Source organism: Chelonia mydas, chromosome 4 (genome assembly GCF_015237465.2).
Source record: "Chelonia mydas isolate rCheMyd1 chromosome 4, rCheMyd1.pri.v2, whole genome shotgun sequence".
In the NCBI taxonomy this organism is placed as follows: domain Eukaryota; kingdom Metazoa; phylum Chordata; order Testudines; family Cheloniidae; genus Chelonia; species Chelonia mydas.
In genome coordinates, this window is record NC_057852.1 from 114,375,304 (window position 1) to 114,395,421 (window position 20,118).

The window sequence follows — 20,118 nt, forward strand, 5'->3', positions numbered from 1 at the left end:
CTTAACATTATTTACTACTTTCTCCTAGCCCTCCTTGTATGCTGAGTAGTAAAAGTTTTCAAGGCTCAGGTAAGAATCCTAAGATTCCATACAAAAAACCCCTGTAAAACAGGAATGGATAAGTCCTAGTCCACACAAATACATGTACAAATACTTCTATGATGAACTAGAAAATAGCTGTATTATTTTTGATTAATACAATGAGTGCCTATGTGTTTGTTTATGATGAGTTACTTGCTATGGAGTTAAGATCAAAAAGGGTTGTTAAAGTAAAACAGTGACACAGATATGAGTCCTTGGGGAAACACTAGGGAAGCTGTTTATTTGGGGATGCCCTCTATGTGGCTCTATCCAGGTTAAAAATAGCTTACTCTTTCCTCTATCCGGGTTAAAAATAGCTCAGGACAAAGGAGATACTTAACCATTACATGGCTCTGGGCCTACAAAAAGGAGAAAGTGTGGATAAAATAACTCAGGCAACCCCAGGGAGCGTCAGTGAGAGATGACAGTCATACAAGGCGACACACACAGAGAGAGAGAGCATGCTGAAAGCAGTAAAGTCTGCTTCTCCCAACCACAGGTGGGGATTAGCTGAGCTGAGGGGAACTTACAGATGCTTTTAAGGAAAGATTAAGGTGTAGGCAAGGGGAAATACAGAAGAACCTCAAAGATACGAACACCAGAGTCACAGACTGACCAGTCAAGCGGACACCATGTGAAACCGGAAGTAACCAATCAGGCATCAACAGAGAGTAAAAAAAATAAAAGAAAAACCAAGTACTGTACTGTGCCTGTATTGCATCTTAAAGGCAGGCACATCTGGGCTGCCTGCCCTCCACGCCCCCACTCTCGCAGGGCAGCCGCTTACAGCAAGACGCTGGGAGGGGGACATGCTGTTTTTATTCCTTCTCCACCAGCCAGGAGGGAGACACACTGTTTACACCCATCCACCCACCCCTGCCTAGAGGGGGACAAGCTTGCAAACTCATGCTGGGGCTGAGTAAGTTGCTCAGCAGCTGCTGAATCCTGGCCTGGAGCGTCAGCTGCTGGAACAGGAGCCCGTACTGCGCTTTGTTCAGCAAACATGGCTGGGGAACAGGGAGGCCCAGAGATCCAGTCTAAGTGCGTGCACTGAGGGGTACACACAAGAGGAATAAAGAGTGGTCTATGGTGTGGCTGGCCCAGTAACTGTGACAGCTTTGTTCAGTTCTATTCATTTTCTCTGCATCTTTCTGGTTCTGATTACCAGCACTGAATGCATCATTCAAGAGCAGTCTCCTCAGAGTCACAGAGAGAGAAATACTCATTTCTCCAATCAGAAAAGGAGGCTTCTTCATAAAAGCATAGGCCTTTTTATTGCCAAATCACATTGCAAACAGATCAAACCTGCTGTCCACTATCACCCCTGGATAACCTGTGTTGGTAAAATGAAGACCAATTTTTATATGACCCCAAAATTTTATTTGGCTCATCCCTACTTATTGGTTAGTACAGATTGTTGTTTACAGTAATGTTCCCATAACAACACACACACACACACACACACACTAAAAAAAAACCAAAAACCCTCTACTAACCAAACAGGCAAGGAAGAAAGAACAAAATATCTCTCTTTCTTTCAACCTTAGAAAAGCAGTCAGCTATTATGGGGATCGGAGCCACATATTTATCTACTTAGGTAGCTAGATAGAATGTGAGCAGGGTTATTGTTATCACCTACTCTCCAGGGTTGGTTATAAAAGAATGGGACCCCTACTGTCTAAGCAGAAGACTTTACTATCAGTTTGTAATTAGTTGAATGTAGACAGGATGTCTTTCAGGCACAAACACCTGCTAAAGGGAATATCTCCTTGTATTGCCTCTACATGTACAGGCTGATGTATGAACAGTCTTTGGGTTAACGTATAAGAACCACAAGATAGATTACTTATAAATAAGAATGAAGTGGCTTTAATTTGTTTTCTTTTTATTAACAGAGTTTTTTATTGCATTAATATTGCAGCAGGCAAACAAGCCTTTGTTATCAGATTTCTCAAGTTAAGCAGGGTAGGGCTCAGTCAGTTCTTGTGTTTTGCAGGAAGTGAGCCTGGTGGTAAATGCTCCAGCTTATCTCTACCCAGCTACCAAAACCTTTATCTTCTCCCTTGACTACTTTTGCAAATGCATTGATGTCTTGCCAACACAAAAATCTGAGTCACACTGAATTTAGGGGCTGCATAAGATAAAGTTAATATAAAAATAAACACCACCAGGAAAAAATTCAATGTTTTCATGTATTTTTATTAGACCTGCGCTCAAATTTTCAGAAGTGCTTTGTGACTTAGGCTCCTAAATCCCATTTCCAACAGACCAAAGGGCCAAGTTTTTAAAGGGTTTTACGTATCTAAAGATGCAGACAGGCACCTAGGGGGATTTTCAAAAACTTCCAAATGACTAACTCTCATTGATTTCTCTAGGTGCCTGGATACCTTTAAAAATCTGGACCTTAGTGGGATTTTCAAAAGTACCTAACTAAGTAGGTTAGGCACCAAACTCCTATGGAAAATGTCATTTTGGTTGAAATTTTCTGAGTGTTAATAAAAAAAAGTGAACTTTTTTCAACGATTTCTGGAGGCATTTTTTGGTCAAAAATCAATTTTTTCTTGTGGGAGATAAAAATGAAACTAAAATTTTTTTAAAAAAATATTTATAATAGCAGCTCTAATTATTATATTTAAATCAATCAGATCTCCATTAAAAAAAAATTACCCAACACTGCATCAGAATTTCCAGGCTGCTGCACCACAGTTCCACTCAAAGCAGGAGACTTTACAGCAATAAATTCAATGTAGAGCATATGAAATCTTGCTTATATGGCTGCCTTCCCCCCAAGAAAGCAGCAACTAGTTCTGTACCTACAATCAACTGTGGATGCAAATGACAGAGCTTTGGTATCTAGTGACCAGCTGCAAACTGAATACGTAGACATAGCCACAATTTGGCACACACAATTGATTGCAGACACAAAATTATAGGCTTGTTCCAGACCTTTTAAACATTTGGCTCACAGTCTTCATTTAGGAACTGATCCAATGCCCACTGTAGACAAAAGGAGACTTCCAAGAGACTTCAATGGGCATTGTTTCATGTCTTTAAAAATAAATTTAATGCTGTTAGAAGCCAGAAAGTGGTACATACATGCACGAAAGATGCATTAATTTTAAACGCATGAAAACTATTACTTTTCTGTCAAATAAATTGTTTTCAAGATTGGGTGTCTTTGTTATTCCAACATGCAATATGGTCAGAACAGTAATAAACTGATAGTGCAAGAAAGACAGATAAAATATAATGAAATACAGATTGGGTAAATAGACAAGGCCCATGTGATAGACCCCAGAAAGAAAAGACGGAAGATCTAGATAATCACATTTTTCTTTTCCTGTCTTGTCATCATTTATTGTACCCCTTTCCACATGGCATTTTTCAAAACAAACAAAATATTTGTTACATAAGTGACATGCTCATGATATGCTTTTAAATATTGTTACAATAACCCAGTTTTATTCCAATATTATCTGTACATTAACTGTTGTCTAATTAGTGAAAATTAGAAATGTATGACAGCTTTTCACGCCTTCCAGCTGTGCAACAGGTAGCCGATGTCACTTCTCTGAACTCAGACTACCGGGCCTGATCCAAAGCTCATAGACTTCATTGGGAAGACCCATATTAAGTAGAGCAGCAGAGATCCTGAACATTTAGAGATTCCTGTGGATGGGTGGACAGAAGTGGCATTCCCAAATGGTGGGATTGTGAATGGCTCTAATGTAGCCCAGACCAAGCACTGCTAAGGCTACAAACATAGATCCATGGAAATCAAGCACTATAAAATGTGGTAAAATAAAATGTTGTTACCTTTATAGCACATAGATAGCCATAAATATTTTCTGCTAAAGCACTGTTTTGACCATGGGGCCCTTAGAAATTATGTTGTAAATAAGTAGTATATAGTTAATATTTGCAAGTGACTTTCATTGTGCATGAACCTTGAGTGAAGTAAAAAGGAATCCTTGGAAAATGTCACTGGGCCTGATTCTGAAATCAGTGGAGTTATAGCCGTATCAGCCAGATCAGAATCAGGCCCCTTTATTTTTAAATGTTATCACAAAACTGCATTTTCAAATAATAAAGACTACGCTTTAAGGTATTTTCAATAAGGCACATATGCTGGCACAATGACGTGATGGTTGATGTACAGAACAACATGGGTTTTATCCCAATAATTTATGTTTACAGGATCCAGATTAAACATACCAAACTGTTCGATTGAGAGGTCACCATCTCCAGGAAAGCTCAAGCCTTCTGAATGTAGATCACAACATAAATATGTAAACCTGCCAACACCGCATCTTACGAAGCCTGTTGAAAAGGTAAACAACCTTCTGATACATTAAAGAATCAATTTCTTATCAAAGAGATGTAGTAGCATATATTATTTGTATTACCATGGTGCCGCAGTTATAGACCACGGCCCTATTGTGCTGGTTGCTGTACAAGCACACAGCAAAAAGGTGTTATCACTATATTCTGTATGTGTACACACTGACATAGCCACAATAGTTGTAGGCTAACTCATCTAGGCACCTAAGTGGCCTGGAAACTGTGGGTGCTTAGTGTAATGCTGCTTGCCATGAGTCACGAGCATGAATACCAACCCCAGGGAAGACTGTTAAAAACCAGGGAACAAACTGCAAATTAGTTGTAAATTCTGTACTTCGATTTCACCAATCAATAATCAAAGTATAAACTCCTCAGGTGACAGAATAGCCTAAATATGGAGTCACAGAGTCCCCCCTCAAGTACTCAAATCTATCTTGCCACCCAGGTGAGCATATCTTTGTAACGGATGGCTTACACCAAGAATCACAGCAATATTCAGGTTTCAGAGTAGCAGCCGTGTTAGTCTGTATTCGCAAAAAGAAAAGGAGTACTTGTGGCATCTTAGAGACTAACAAATTTATTTGAGCATAAGCTTTCGTGAGCTACAGTTCACTTCATCGGAATTCATCCAATGAAGTGAGCTGTAGCTCACGAAAGCTTATGCTCAAATAAATTTGTTAGTCTCTAAGGTGCCACAAGCAATATTCCGGTTACTCCTGTTACCATCTCTCCATAGGTCACAACTGAGAATATCAAATTCAGGACAAACTGCTGAGAAATGGAGCAGATACATCTCAAAACTGGTGGTTATTCATCTATAACATATACCAGACCAGCAACAAAAGTAAACTTCTGTTTCACCATACTGGTTAACATGCCGTCAGAAAAGCAGTCTCCTTAGGTATTCCAGTCCTTGTATCACCACCAAAAACAAACAGACTTAATGATGAGTGGTTATTTAAAACCAATGTCATCAACCAAAGGGTGCTTCTGATCCCAAAGTACTAACCATATACCCAGGTCAATATAGAACTTAGATCTTACCCAATAATCACGCTGTTGCCAGTCCTTTAGTATCTAATATCTAAAGGTTTATTTGTAAAAAGAAAGAAAGGTGAGAGTTAAAATTGTTTTAAGGAATCAAATACATACAATAAATGCAAGGTTCTTGGATCAGGCTTGTAGCAGTGATAGAATAAACTGCTGGCTTCAGTTAAGCCTCTGGTTGCTTCCAAATCATTGGAAGGTCTTCAGCCCGTTGGTTATAATGCTCCCATTAGTATAGTTCATAATCCAGAAATCAGAGCAGGAAAGAGGCAAAATGGAGATGTTTCCAGGGCCTTTTAAAGCTTCTGCCAAATGCAGGGAAATCCATTGCTCTAGTTTGTGGAAAATTACAGGTGACAGGATGGAATTTAGAGTCACATGTCCATGCATGCTTCGCTTAGTCATAGCAGAAGCAATTAGCCATACTCTAATTAGAACATTCTCTAGGAAAGAGACTGAAATCCAGGACCTTTAGGGTGGCATTCTCAGAAATGCTTCCAGTTCCACGTGCAGAGCCAGGTAGGCAGGCAGAGCTTCAGAGTCTCAATGCGTGGATGAGACAATGGTGTAGAGAGGAGGGGTTTAGATTTATTAGGAACTGGGGAAACTTTTGGGATAGGGGGAGCCTATACAGGAAGGATGGACTCCACCTAAACCAAAGTGGATCCAGACTGCTGGCACTTAACATTAAAAACTGCTCTGCAATCTTTTTAAACTAAGAGATGGGGGAAAGCCGATTGCTGCAAAGGCTCATGTGGATTGGACAGAGACTTCTCTGACAGGAGAGTCTATTGATAGAGATTCTCTAGGTTTTAGTCAGGAGGAGAGGATGGAAGAGGATAAAGTATGAGCCATATCAGACAAGAAACATTCACATAAAGAATCCGACACATCAGAAAAGGGCAGACAAATAAACAGTGACAAGTTTTTAAAGTGCTTGTACACAAATGCTAGAAGTCTAAATAATAAGATGTGTGAACTAGAGTGCCTCATGTTAAAGGAGAATATTGATATAATAGGCATCACAGAAACCTGGTGGAGTGAGGACAATCAATGGGACACAATTATTCTGGGGTACAAAATATATCGGAAGGACAGAACAGGTCATACGGGGTGGGGAGTGGCACTATATGTGAAAGAAAATGTAGAATAAAAAATGAAATAAAAATCTTAAATGAATCCATGTGTTCCATAGAATCATACAATATCAGGGTTGGAAGGGACCTCAGGAGGTCATCTAGTCCAACTCCCTGCTCAAAGCAGGACCAATCCCCAACTAACTCATCCCAGCCAGGGCTCTGTCAAGCCTAACCTTAAAAACTTCTAAGGAAGGCGATTCCACCACCTCCCTAGGTAACGCATTCTAGTGTTTCACCACCCTCCTAGTTAAAAAGTTTTTCCTAAATATCCAACCTAAACCTCCCCCACTGCAACTTGAGACCATTACTCCTTGTTCTGTCATCTGCTACCACCGAGAACAGTCTAGATCCATCGTCTTTGGAACCCCCTTTCAGGTAGTTGAAAGCAGCTATCAAATCCACCTCATTCTTCTCTTCCGCAGACTAACCAATCCCAGTTCCCTCAGCCTCTCCTCATAAGTCATGTGTTCCAGTCCCCTCATCATTTTTGTTGCCCTCTTCTGGACGCTTTCCAATTTTTCCACATCCTTCTTGTAGTGTGGGGCCCAAAACTGGACACAGTACTCCAGATGAGGCCTCACCAATGTCGAACAGTGGGGAAAATCTCTATGGATAGTAATTCCATGCTCTAATAAGAATATAACAGTAGGGATCTATTATCGACCACCTGACCAGGACAGCAACAGTGACAATGAAATGCTAAGAGAGATTAGACAGGCTATCAAAATAAAGAACTCAATAACAGTGGGGGATTTCAACTATCCCCATATTGACTGGGTACATCACCTCAGGACAAAATGCAGAGACAAAATTTCTCGATACTTCAAATGACTGCTTCTTGGAGCAACTGGTACAAGAACCCACAAGGGGAGAGGCAACTCTTGATCTAGTCCTGAGTGGAGCGCAGGATCTGGTCCAAGAGGAAACTATAACAGGACCGCTTGGAAATAGTGACCATAATATAATAACATTTAACATTCCTGTGGTGGGAAGAACACCTCAACAGCCCAACACTGTGACATTTAATTTCAGAAAGGGGAACTATGCAAAAATGAGGAAGTTAGTTAAACAGAAATTAAAAGGTATAGTGACTAGAGTGAAATCCCTGCAAGCTGCATGGACACTTTTCAAAGACACCACAGCAGAGGCTCAATTTAAATATGTACCCCAAATTAAAAAACACAGTAAAAGAACTAAAAAAGAGCCACCGTGGCTTAACAACCATGTAAAAGAAGCAGTGAGAGAGAAAAAGGCATCTTTTAAAAAATCAAATCCTAGTGAGGTAAATAGAAAGGAGCATAAACACTGCCAAATTAAAATGTAATAAAAGCCAAAAAGGAGTTTTAAGAACAGCTAGCCAAAAATTCAAGAGGTAATAACAAAATGTTTTTAAGTATATCAAAAGCAGGAAGCCTGCTAAACAGCCAGTGGGGCCCCTGGACGATCGAGATACAAAAGGAGCACTTAAAGACGATAAAGTTATCGCAGAGAAACTAAATGAATTCTTTGCTTCAGTCTTCACGGCTGAGGATGTTAGGGAGATTCCCAAACCTGAGCCGTCTTTTGTAGGTGACAAATCTGAGGAATTGTCAGAGATTGAAGTGTCACTAGAGGTGGCTTTGGAATTAATTGAGAAACTTAACTGTAACAAGTCACCGGGACCAGATGGCATTCACCCAAGAGTTCTGAAAGAACTCAAATGTGAAATTGTGGAACTATTAACTATGGTTTGTAACCTGTCCTTTAAATCAGCTACTGTACCCAATGACTGGAAGATAGCTAATGTAACACCAGTATTTAAGAAGGGCTCTAGAGGTGATCCTGGCAATTACAGACTGGTAAGTCTAATGTCAGTACCGGGCAAATTAGTTGAAACAATAGTAAAGAATAAAATTATCAGACACATAGAAGAACATAAATTGTTGCGCAAAAGTCAGCATGGTTTCTGTAAAGGGAGATCATGTCTTATTAATCTATTAGAGTTCTTTGAGGGGGTCAACAAACATGTGGACAAGGGGGATCCAGTGGACATAGTGTACTTAGATTTCCAGAAAGCCTTTGACAAGGTCCCTCACCAAAGGCTCTTACGTAAATTAAGTTGTCATGGGAGAAGAGAACTGGTTAAAAGACAGGGAACAAAGGGTAGGAATAAATGGTAAATTTTCAAGCCAGTTGCAACTTAGATCTCACAAAGACAATGCTTGTAGCCAATCCTATAATAAACTGTATAAAAAATAATTAAATAGGAGAAAGAAGCAATCGTTATTTACAATGTTAAAGTAGGTAAACATAAGGCTGTAACTCGTATATCTAAGTTTCCAAAGGTAATGGAAGCTTCTATAATACGCAAACTCTATTTCAGGGGTTCTCAACCTTTTTCTTTCTGAGGCCCCCCCAACATGCTATAAAAACTCCACAGCCCACCTGTGCCACAACAACTGATTTTCTGCATATCCAGTAGATTAAAAGTTGTATTAAACTGATAGTTATACAGTTAAACATACACAGAGATATAATATAAAAAAAACCGCATAAGATAGGTACAAAAATAAAAAAACCCTGAATATTATTTTTGTTTTACTTACTCAGTGTAAACCTGGCAGGGTCTGGGCTTCAACTTTGGCTCTGGGCAGTGAGGCTCGGGCTTCAGTTCCAGGCGGACCCATTTGGCAGCTCCCCTGAAATCTGCTGAGGGGCCGCGGATCACCACTTGGGAGCCATAGCTCTATATGTCCTTTTGGGCTAACCCAGGCTAAGCAGCTGGGGAATCTCTTGCTTATGCCTAGAAAACCTTGCTCCCACAGAGTCCAAGTAGCACAGAGAAACAGTTCCTTCTTCTTAGGGGTTTTTATCCCCCTTCTCTCTCATGTTCGGAGGTGAAAAACTCAGTTGACGGGAGGAAACTATTTCCTTGACTCATCTTCATTGGGGTGGGGAGGCACAGCAACAAAGTTCTTTGTCCTCTTTAACATTCCACAATAGTCCATCAAGTGTCGATGGATCTTTCCTTTTGGGCAGCATATAACACCTTTTGTTGAAGATCAGCTCTTCGCACTATGTCTCTCTCCTGCCTGGTGCTTTATACAGTCACAGAGGTTCACAATACAACCACTCAAATATTCACTTATAGTATGGGATACAGATGTTATAAGTGAGATTAATTCACACAGCAACTCACAAGCATTCAACAAGCAGTCCAAACACAGTCTTATAAATTCTTCTACTCATTTTGACAACACTAACACACAGGTGAGCCAGACTGATTCCAGCTACGTATTTGTCAGTGTTTAACTGAGACAGGGGACTTTGGCACATGGTCTGATAGTGTCACAATTAGTAGCTCCGAAAATCAAGCCAATTACAGATTTATTATGCCTAACTTTAAGCACAGATTTTTAAAAAAAGGTTTTCCTTAATGTAACTATACTACTAGATAAATTGTTTTGGCCACAACGTGTTCTCCTTCAAAAGCAAACTATATCTAATCAGTATATTTTCATTGGCTTTTGCTTCTGCAAACTGTACTTCATTTCTATATACTATGCATAACATCTCACATTTCAGGATTTAAATAAATATGACTGGTATATTGGAGAATTTGATCGTCAGAAAGCAGAAGAGGCTTTGTTACAGGAGAACACCGTGAGTATCACTAATCTTTAAAGCAATGGGTTTATCTCTTGGAGAAAGACAAGATTTACTATGTAGCACTCTAATCTGGTACAGCGTATATGAACAGAGTTGGCAACATTTTTTTTAATCACTTCTGACTTTTCATTGTACAGCTGTTAATTATATTTATTTCAGAAGCTGTAATTTACATACTATCAGTCAAACAAACATATATGGCCAAATTCTTTGCTGATTTACATCCCAGACAATATTAAAGGGAGTTACACCGTTCCTCAGGGCTGCAATGGGCTTATTTTTATGGGATTTTTAATATACGGATACTCATAAAAATGCACACACATCTTACAGTTGTGTCGTACATTAATGTGCTTAAATGCTTTGCTGGATCAGGACTAAGGAAAGAATACCACACCATAGTACACTGCCATATTTTGTCCTGGATTAAATATGCTTATTTTAGCAACATTATTTATTTCTAGGCAAACCAACATTTTCCTTTAAATAGAACAGTACCAGAAGTATGCTGCTATCGGGGCAAGCTTTATGGGTAGAGCCCTGTATACATACAAAATTTGGATCCACATCCATCCGCGGTCTGCAAACACGCATCCACGGATATCCGCAGATTTGCAAGGCTCTACTCATGGGCCCTGGTCAGGTAGGGCCCCAATTTTGAGGGACAGCCCTAGTTAATTTGTATCACACATGAGGCTCCTGACTATTGCTTGCTCCTTAGAGGAGGCACTTGTGACACTTTTTGACAGACTAAGGACCAAGAATTAGAAGTGACAATGTGGAAAGGAGGGGAGAGAAGCTAAGAAAGGGGAGGTAAGGTGGTGGACTCAATCACCAGCATAGGAAAGACAATCAGCAGTGCTCAGATCTGTTCACGGTCATAGTCTCAGGGCTCTGTTCATTGTTCAACAAAAGGAAACATGGAGTCATAACATAAAGTAACAGCACCCAGTCTCAAACCAGCCCCAAAGCCTACTGGTCTTCAGCAACTTTTTGGTCAGAACCTCCACTTGGCCTGTCTAGGTCCACCTTGCCGTCCCCAGCTGCAATTCCAGGAGTCTTCTCTCAGACCTCTTCTGGTTTCAGGCTCCCACATGGAGCTCAGGCCCTCATTTATATTCCTTAGCTGGAAGTCATCAGACCCAGCCCCTTGATGCTGCCCAGTTGGGTTGGATGATTCCCAGTACCTGCCTTCCAGGCTCCTTGCTAGAACAGGGTTGTCTGCTCCCCAGCCTCCCTGACCCATAAAAGGACAGACCATCCTGTTACACAGGACCTAATCCCAAGAGGAAACAGTAATGATTTCTGTAGTGAAATTCTTTGCTATTGGGGTTGAATTCCCTATCGTTCACCTCCTCCAACTGCTGCATCTGCATAATCTTAAAACACGCAGGGTAAGATCAACATTATGCAAGGTTCCTCAAATAGTAAATGTAGCTCGGTCCTCTCTTACATGATCCCTACTGCTAGAACCTCTCTTTAACCAAGCCAAAACATGACAGACTGGGAAAAAATAAACATACTAAATGAATCATAATCGGGAACCAAAACCAGGAATTGAAATCATTGCTGTAAAACTACAAGACAAAGGCACTAATATTACATGACATACATCTCTGTACATGGATGTACTATAATTAAAACAGTCTTTCTTCAGAAAAAAAGCAGTACTCTTAAAAAATGGGTACTGTTGCCAAAAAAAAAAAAAAAAAAATCTTTCATCTAATGTCCCACAAATACACTCCTGAAAGGAATTACAGGGTTAATCTCCAGCAGCAGGAAATTTAAAGTTGCCAGGGTCTTGCAAGAAACTATGCATTGCCATATTTCCTGTTGACTGTCACAGATTCTCCAGCAGACACAGATTTGGAGACCAAGAATACAACTGTTGGCCTTGCATGAACAAGAAAGAAAACAAAAAGAAAAGGAGTACTTGTGGCACCATAGAGACTAACAAATTTAACTGAGCATAAGCTTTCATGAGCTACAGAGCTCACTTCATCAGATGCATTCAGTAATTTTCCACTGAATGCATCCAATGAAGTGAGCTGTAGCTCACGAAAGCTTATGCTCAGTTAAATTTGTTAGTCTCTAAGGTGCCACAAGTACTCCTTTTCTTTTTGCGAATACAGACTAACACGGCTGCTACTCTGAAAGAAAGAAAACAGTAAGTCAAAGTAAGGAAAAAGAGGTTAACAATGGACAAAGCATGAATTCACAAGTGGTCCTGTAAACATGTAGTTAGTAAATAAAGAAATAATTTTAAAAAGGAATGTGTGATAAGTTTGCATCTGCAGCTTTGTTTACTAGCATATTTTGTAGCTTGTGGACAGTTTAGAATTTATGTAATGAGGACACATTAGTCTCTATATAAAATTAATGTATTATGTGCTTTGGAGTTGTGGTAAATCTCTATACCCACGCCACTGCATTTGATCATGATCACCTCAGGGTAGTTTTGCAGAATGTCAATTTTAAAAACACATCAGTGACAAGCCCAGATTCGAGCTCATTTATGGGGACAGAATGGAAAAGGTCTCAGAGAAAAGTCCAAACACAACCAGCACAGTCCGTTGAATTATGTCTTAACTACTTATGCTTAATCTGTTTCCCTTTGTATTTAGCTGTGACTCAGTTAGTTTCCCAGACCTGAAAAGCTCTGTGTAAGCTTGAAAGCTTGTCTCTCACCAACAGAAAGTTACCAGTAAAAGTTACCTCACCAACCTTCTTTCTCCAACAACAAGGCTAGATACAGCAGCATCAGTACTGTGCTATTGCTTGTTAAATACATAAGTTATCCTGAAACTAAGTTCTCTAAACTGTGTGGTCATGCAGCAGCCTATTTAGTGCCATGCAGGCACTCAGGCAACTCACACGGCCTGGACCTGCCACGGCCAGGGGAAGGGCGCCCTTCCCCCGGCCCCAAGCCAGCCCCTGACCTGCCATGGCTCGGGGAGGGGCAGCCCAAACCCAGCGCCAGTCCAGACCTGTTGCAGCTGGGGCACCCTTCTTAGCCCTGGACCTGCCACGGCCAAGGGAGGGGCGCCCCTCCCCTGGCCCAAACCCAGCCCTGGCTCGGACCTGCCACGGCCAGGGCACCTATCCCACGGCTCCAGCCCCGGAGCTGCTGTGGCAGGGAGAGGCACCTCTCCCCCGCAACCCATCCCAGATGCTGCTGTGGGGAGCGAGAGCTGAGGGAAGTCCTCTCTCCCTACCATAGCCCAGAGCACCCTCCCAAACCCAAACTCCTCATCTCTGGCCCAGCCCCACCCCAGAGCCCACATCCCAACCGTCTGCCCCAGCCCTGAGCCCCTCATCCCCAGCCCAACCTCAGAGCCCGCACCCCCAGTTGGATCCCTCACACCCCTGCAGCCCAACCCTCTTCCCCACTCCTGAGCCCCCTCCCACATTTGGCCCCATCCCCACCACATGTATTTTGTTATGTGCACCAATACGAAGGTGATGTGCCACACATCACCTTCGTATTGGTGCACATAACAAAATTCATTCTGCACTTGTGGGAAAAATTAGAGGGAACGCTCTCCTGAAACCAGCCTCATTTATCATTTAAATATTGTAGACAGGTTTCCTGTTAAATAGGTGAATGAAGGAATCTGCAATATTATTTCAGGCCATTTTATGCATAATATTTTTAAACCAAGGTAAGTGGGAGACCTTCGGTTTCTCCGAGGGCTCAACTTTTCCCCAAAGAACTCTAAATCAGCATGAAGCAGCATACAAGAGCTGACAGCCCCTTGCATTGGCTGTATTTGACAGCACTAAACTGTACTGGCCATCCTCACAATGGTTGGTTTGGTAAGCAAAAAAGGGAGTGGTTTGTTTTTTTTTCTTACAGGTGAGTGGTATAAAGGAAAAGCAGCTAACAAAAGCATGCTATTTGTCACAACCTGACTGCGAGAGATATCTCACCAGAACATGGCTTTCCAATACTATAAATTGGATCACAGGCAAAACTTCTCTTTGTATTAGGGAGGGATAACTTCAGCAAGGAGTGGCTGCATTGGTGGTTTGTATTTATGTGGATGTGTTTCAGACTTCAATATAAAAAGGACATCATTCAGAGCATGCTTGCTCCTGCTAGTCTGAGAGGGAAAGGCACACCCTCCTTTCTGTCATTTTAAAGTGAATAAAAGTTGGGCACCTAACTCCTTTAGCCACCTGTGAAAAATCCCACCCAATATTCATCCTAAGACATTATGACTCCACCACAAAAAGAGGGTCCTATTTTATCTTTTAATGTTCTCATGGTAAGGGCTAAGGAAAACTTCCATTAATGTAAAGATACATTGAAATGGATTTTGAAAATATTTCCCCTTCAATAATAAAACAGCCCTCTGGAAAAACCCCATCACTATGAGGTTTTTTCTTTCTCAGGTTAACTGCCAGTGAAAAAATATCTGATCTTGCAACATCGAAGACCTGGAAAGTTTTGCTGTTGACTTCAATAGGTTCAATAGTAGCCCCATAGACACTAATAACTTTTCTTGAACAGGAAAAATGAAGTTCAGGATACCTAGTACATCTAATTGTTATGTCATTTACCTGATACTAAACTATTCCTGAAGTATCTTATAAAAGCTATTTGCTTAATTTATCAAGCAGTGTCTCAAAACAACTTGTGTGATATCTACACTTATTACAGGTACCTACTTAGCAACATACATTTCTAGTCTTACTGTACTTTCAGTGTGGCCCTCACACTTTGTGAAGGTTAAAAATAAAATACACACAAGATAGGCTGCAAATAATCCACACCCACGACTGTAATGTTCAGTACAACAAATAAAATATGTGAAACAGCAGTTGTCAAAAAGGGCACATACTTTGTTTTCCCTGACAGACTACTTTTATTGTGAGGTTGAATAATCCCAAATTAGAGTGGCTAAAAGTAGTTACAGACATGTTCAGATCCTAATTAGACACTGGGCTAATTAAATGCAAAATTGAGTGAATATCTTAATAGCTTTACTGCTAATATTACTTAAATGATGGTATCATCCAAAATGTGACAGGCACATTCCAGTCACAAAAGGAAGTGTCTGCCCTGAAGACCTGAGAATCTGAGGCCATTATTTTGCAAGCGCTTAAGCTTATGACTTACCGGTACTTTATGCATGTGAGCAACCCTATTGAATTCACTAGAATAAAGGCCCTAATCCTGCAATCATGAAGGCCTTGTCTACACTGCCACTTTACAGTGCTGAAACTCTCTCGCTCAGGGGTCAGAAAAAACACCCTCCTGAGCGATGCAAGTTTCAGCGCTGTAAGTGGCAGTGCAGACAGTGCTCCCAGCACTGGCAGCCATGCTCCCCTCGTGGTGGTGGTTTTTTTACAGCAGTGGGAGAGCTCTCTCTCAGCACCAGTGCCGCGATGACACAGCTACATTAATAGCTTTAATGTTGTTAGTGAAGACATATCCTTAAGCACTTACTTAAATTTATGCACAACGTCCTTTTGACAAATGGGGCAACTCAAGAGCGCAACATTAAGTATGTGTATGTAGGATTGGGGCCTACACAATTCTCTTACTGTGTAATTCTATAATAAAATTAAGTCCGATAGACAGCACTGCATTTTTCAGGTCTTTAAAATGTGCAAATACAATACTATTTGAAAAAAATCTAATTTTGAAATGTACTTCCGTCTAGATCCATAAAATTAAATCAAAATAAATTAAGAGGTTCAACGCAACATATAGAATTTATGGTTGTGTCATAAGTTACATTACAGATAGTCCCTGTAATTCCTTTACTTTACATCCAGGTGTAATTGAGGTGCATGAACCAAAACTTTATTTTTAGATGCAATACCCTAGGTATCACACTCCCACTACCTTACATCATCTTCTTACTCTTCTTTCTTCGCATACATTTTCTTCTTAGCATCAGTTTTTCCAGCATTGTAATATGAAAAAGGTACTACCACATTAAAACATTCTATAATACTGCAATATACATCACGCTATAATTCTCATTACTGTATATACAGATTAAGTATACTATGTATATGTAATTCATTACTTAAATCTAATAACTTTACTAATTAAAAATCCTCTCTATGTTATATTGTCATAAGACACCTTGTTTAAATATATAGTATGTTACAAGATCTATTCTGATTACAATATTCCATTATATAGTTCACACATTAAATAATCCTGTAGAATTTACCCCAAACTTCTGGGCTGTTTATGTAAACACATTATTGGAATTTACAAGTATAACTAATGTTATAATTTGTCATGCAGGATGAGACATTCTTGGTCAGAGATTGTTCAACTAAATCAAGTGCTGAACCATATGTTTTGGTCATATATTACGGAAACAAGGTATACAATATTAAAATACGTTTTCTGGAAGACAGCCAGCAATATGCATTGGGAACAGGGCTCAGAGGAGATTATGTGAGTGAAATACCATCTGATATTCTACTTTATTATTTACCTGTTGCACTTAACAGCTCTAAATACTATAGGGGATTAATTAGGTAATTAGTGTTGTTCCCCAGGGGTCTATACTGGGACCAGTCCTATTCAACGTACTCATAAATGATCTGGAAAAAGGGATAAACAGTGAGGTGGCAAAATTTGCAGATGATACTAAACTACTCAAGATAGTTAAGACCCAGGTAGACTGTGAAGAGCTACAAAAGGAGCTCTCAAAACTGGGTGACTGGGCAACAAAATGGCAGATGAAATTCAATGTTGATAAATGCAAAGTAATACACACTGGAAAACATAATCCCAACTATACATACAAAATGATGGGGTCTAAATCAGCTGTTACCACTCAAGAAAGATCTTGGAGTCACTGTGGATAGTTTTCTGAAAACATCCACTCAATGTGCAGTGGCAGTCAAAAAAGCAAACAGAATGCTGGGAATCATTAAGAAAGGGATAGAGAATAGACAGAAAATATCTTATTGCCTCTATATAAATCTATGGTACACCCACATCTTGAATGCTGCATGCAGATGCGGTTGCCCCATCTCAAAAAAGATATATTGGAATTGGAAAAGGTTCAGAAAAGGGCAACAAAGGTGATTAGGGGTATGGAACAGCTTCCATATGAGGAGAGATTAATAAGACTGGGACTTTTCAGCTTGGAAAAGAGACGACTAAGGGGGGATATGATAGAGGTATACAAAATCATGACTGGAGAAAGTAAATAAGGGAATGTTATTTACTCCTTCTCTTAACACAAGAACTAGGGGTCACCAAATGAAATTAATAGGCAGCAGGTTTAAAACAAACAAAAGGAAGTATTTCTTCACACAACACACAATCAACCTGTGGAACTCCTTGCCAGAGGATGTTGTGAAGGCCAAGACTATAACAGGGTTCAAAGAACTAGATAAGTTCATGGAGGATAAGTCCATCAGTGGCTATTAGCCAGGATAGGCAGGGATTGTGTCCCTAGCCCCGGTTTGCCATAAGCTGATAATGGGTGACAGGGGATGGATCACTTGATGATTGTCTGTTCTGTTCATTCCCGCTGGGACACCTGGAGTGGCCACTGTCAGAAGACAGGATACTGGGCTAGATGGACTTTTGGTCTGACCCAGTATGGCCATTCTTATGTTCTTATACAATACGTAGCATAAAGAAGACTAACTTGTTAGGTGTTTCTTTAAAAGTTTCACTTCAGATCTTTTCATTTCAAATAGTAAATGCTTGAAATGCTGACAAATAAGTCAGAGGAGTAATTTAGGGCCTAATCTTGCATGCTCAAATTCCCATTTTAAACCATCAGGAATTCTTCCTGAGTAAGAACAGTTCTGGCCTATATAGTTTCATCCATGTGGTTCCAAATGACATGTACAATTTTTTTAAAATAATTTTTGCTATTTTTTCAGTTTTTACTTTATGCATCTGACAGCACTTTTGAGGCCTGAGTTCCAAGGGCAGATTCCCTTCAGTGGATGCATTTTTAGCAATGAGGAAAGGACCCCAGCTCAGGCACATTGAGTTAGACGGTTAGAATACCTTAATAATCACAGTGTAGATTCCAGCCAGCACTCAGCTCTTAAAGGGACCATCCACTCCAAGAATGTAAATGTTCTATCCCTCAAATTCAAAAGGTTCATCACCAAGGTGTTGCTGGAGCCCACTTGTCTTGGTTGTGAGGCACTCTAAAGTGCTGACTCTTTTCAGATCTGAGCCTCCTAGCTCCTTTCCTGGGACCACAGTGAGAATGGAATGACACTGGCAGTACAGAGCACTATTACACAATGGTACAGAGAGCTACCAAGTTTCAAACATTTTAGTACATTGGAAAAGAAAGACTTATAATATGATCTTATAAATGCAAACAACTTTGAGGAAAAGATCTTACAATGATTTGATAGAAGTAGGAAGGCAGACATATCAACCTTGTCATCTCAGCTAATGGAAAGACCCAAAAGTCAGAACTCATAAGTAGGTTCTAATCTGTGCACAGAGAGCACATGCCCACCCTAGACTGTGGATCTGCATCAAAAGTACTCAGATTACAATGCTGTTCCATTTTCAAAAATAAGCATTTGAATAGTCTCTCGGTTCTTATCACCATAGTGTATAAGACTGGTTGGTTTTAACAAAGTAAATCTATAATTTTCAACATGGAAATCCTGCCGGATCCTGGCAAACGTCCTTTCTGTGTAAAGCCACCAATTCTCCGTCTGGCTAGTTCCCGGGGGCACACGACCTGGGCAGGAGGCTTAAATCCTCCATTTTAATGTTGGCTATATATGTTTTGCTTTGTTTTTAAACTTAACTAAAATAAAGTCTCCTATTGAACAGCATTTCTCTGCAGTATTGGGAAGCCCCAGAGAAGAGAGACTCCCAAGAGAAGCATTTCCTTCTATCACACCAGCACCTGCCTTGGGAAAGGGGGGAGGGAACTGATGCACTGAACTGGGGGTAGAGGTGCAGGTACAGTGAAGGATCAGAGGCACCATGTACTGTTCATCAGAGCTGCCTCTGCATTTCAGATGGAGTAAGCAGGAGGATTCCAAAGCTGCTCTTTCTTGTTTATTCTCTTCTCAGTTTGTCTCAAAGAGGTTAAAACATTTATAAGGCTTCAACAATTAGAGTAAAATTGCAGTCTGTAATTTCCCTGTCTGCTTAAATGCTTTTCAGAGGTATTTGGTACAAATGAATATATTGTTAAGATAAGGTTAATTCCATTTTTGTATCTGGGAGACAGAAGGAAAAAAATAGATGCAGCCCTAGTATTCAAAATCTGTACTTTGCCATCCTCTCTCCAATTCCGCATCTTCACTTCTTTAAAGGAAAACTCTCTTCTGATGGATTTTTTCTGCAGCATGCTTTCACTTTTGGATTAATTTATTTTACCTATTTTTTAAACTCAATTAATTTAATCCAGCAACTCTTTTCCATCCCAAATACTGGTTTTGATCTTTCATATACAGATTGTTAGTTGTTAACTAATGTAGATTTTATCATATATGTTCTTTTTCATACTTTTCCTTGGGAAGTTTTCTGAGAAGGAATCGATTCCACTTAAGCATCTATCCAAGGATACCATTAGGCCTTACGTCTCTTTATGAAAAAGAACTGTATTGACTAGAGTTTAGATTTATCCTAGAAAACTGTTACCTCTCTATTAGCAGCACGGTGACCAACACCGTGTGTCTAAAACCTCATGCAGTTAAACTGGTACAAAGCCATAATGCAATGAATACAAGCAAAAGAGAAAACAAACCAAATTTAAAATCATAACTTTGTTGGTGCCTTTTGCTGGCAATTAAGCCACAGCTGTACACATTTACATACATATTTTGTATATTAAATTGAGCTCACCTGAGGGCCCGATCGTACAATGAGCCAAGCATCTTCTGG

The 20,118-nt window shown here is 40.1% G+C and overlaps 1 protein-coding gene and 1 long non-coding RNA gene across 2 annotated transcripts in view; one reads left to right on the forward strand and one right to left on the reverse strand.

Annotated features, from left to right (window-relative positions):
- ZNF518B (zinc finger protein 518B) overlaps positions 1–20,118 on the reverse strand; it is a 79,786-nt gene that overhangs the window by 45,149 nt on the left and 14,519 nt on the right. The gene's annotated exons all lie outside the window — the stretch shown is intronic.
- The window catches only part of LOC122465390, a 20,832-nt gene continuing 756 nt past the window's right edge, over positions 43–20,118 (forward strand). The window contains exons 1-4 of the long non-coding RNA XR_006290197.1: positions 43–69; positions 4,279–4,412; positions 10,173–10,250; positions 16,525–16,680. This is a non-coding gene — a long non-coding RNA (uncharacterized LOC122465390). The remainder of the gene's footprint in view (positions 70–4,278; positions 4,413–10,172; positions 10,251–16,524; positions 16,681–20,118) is intronic.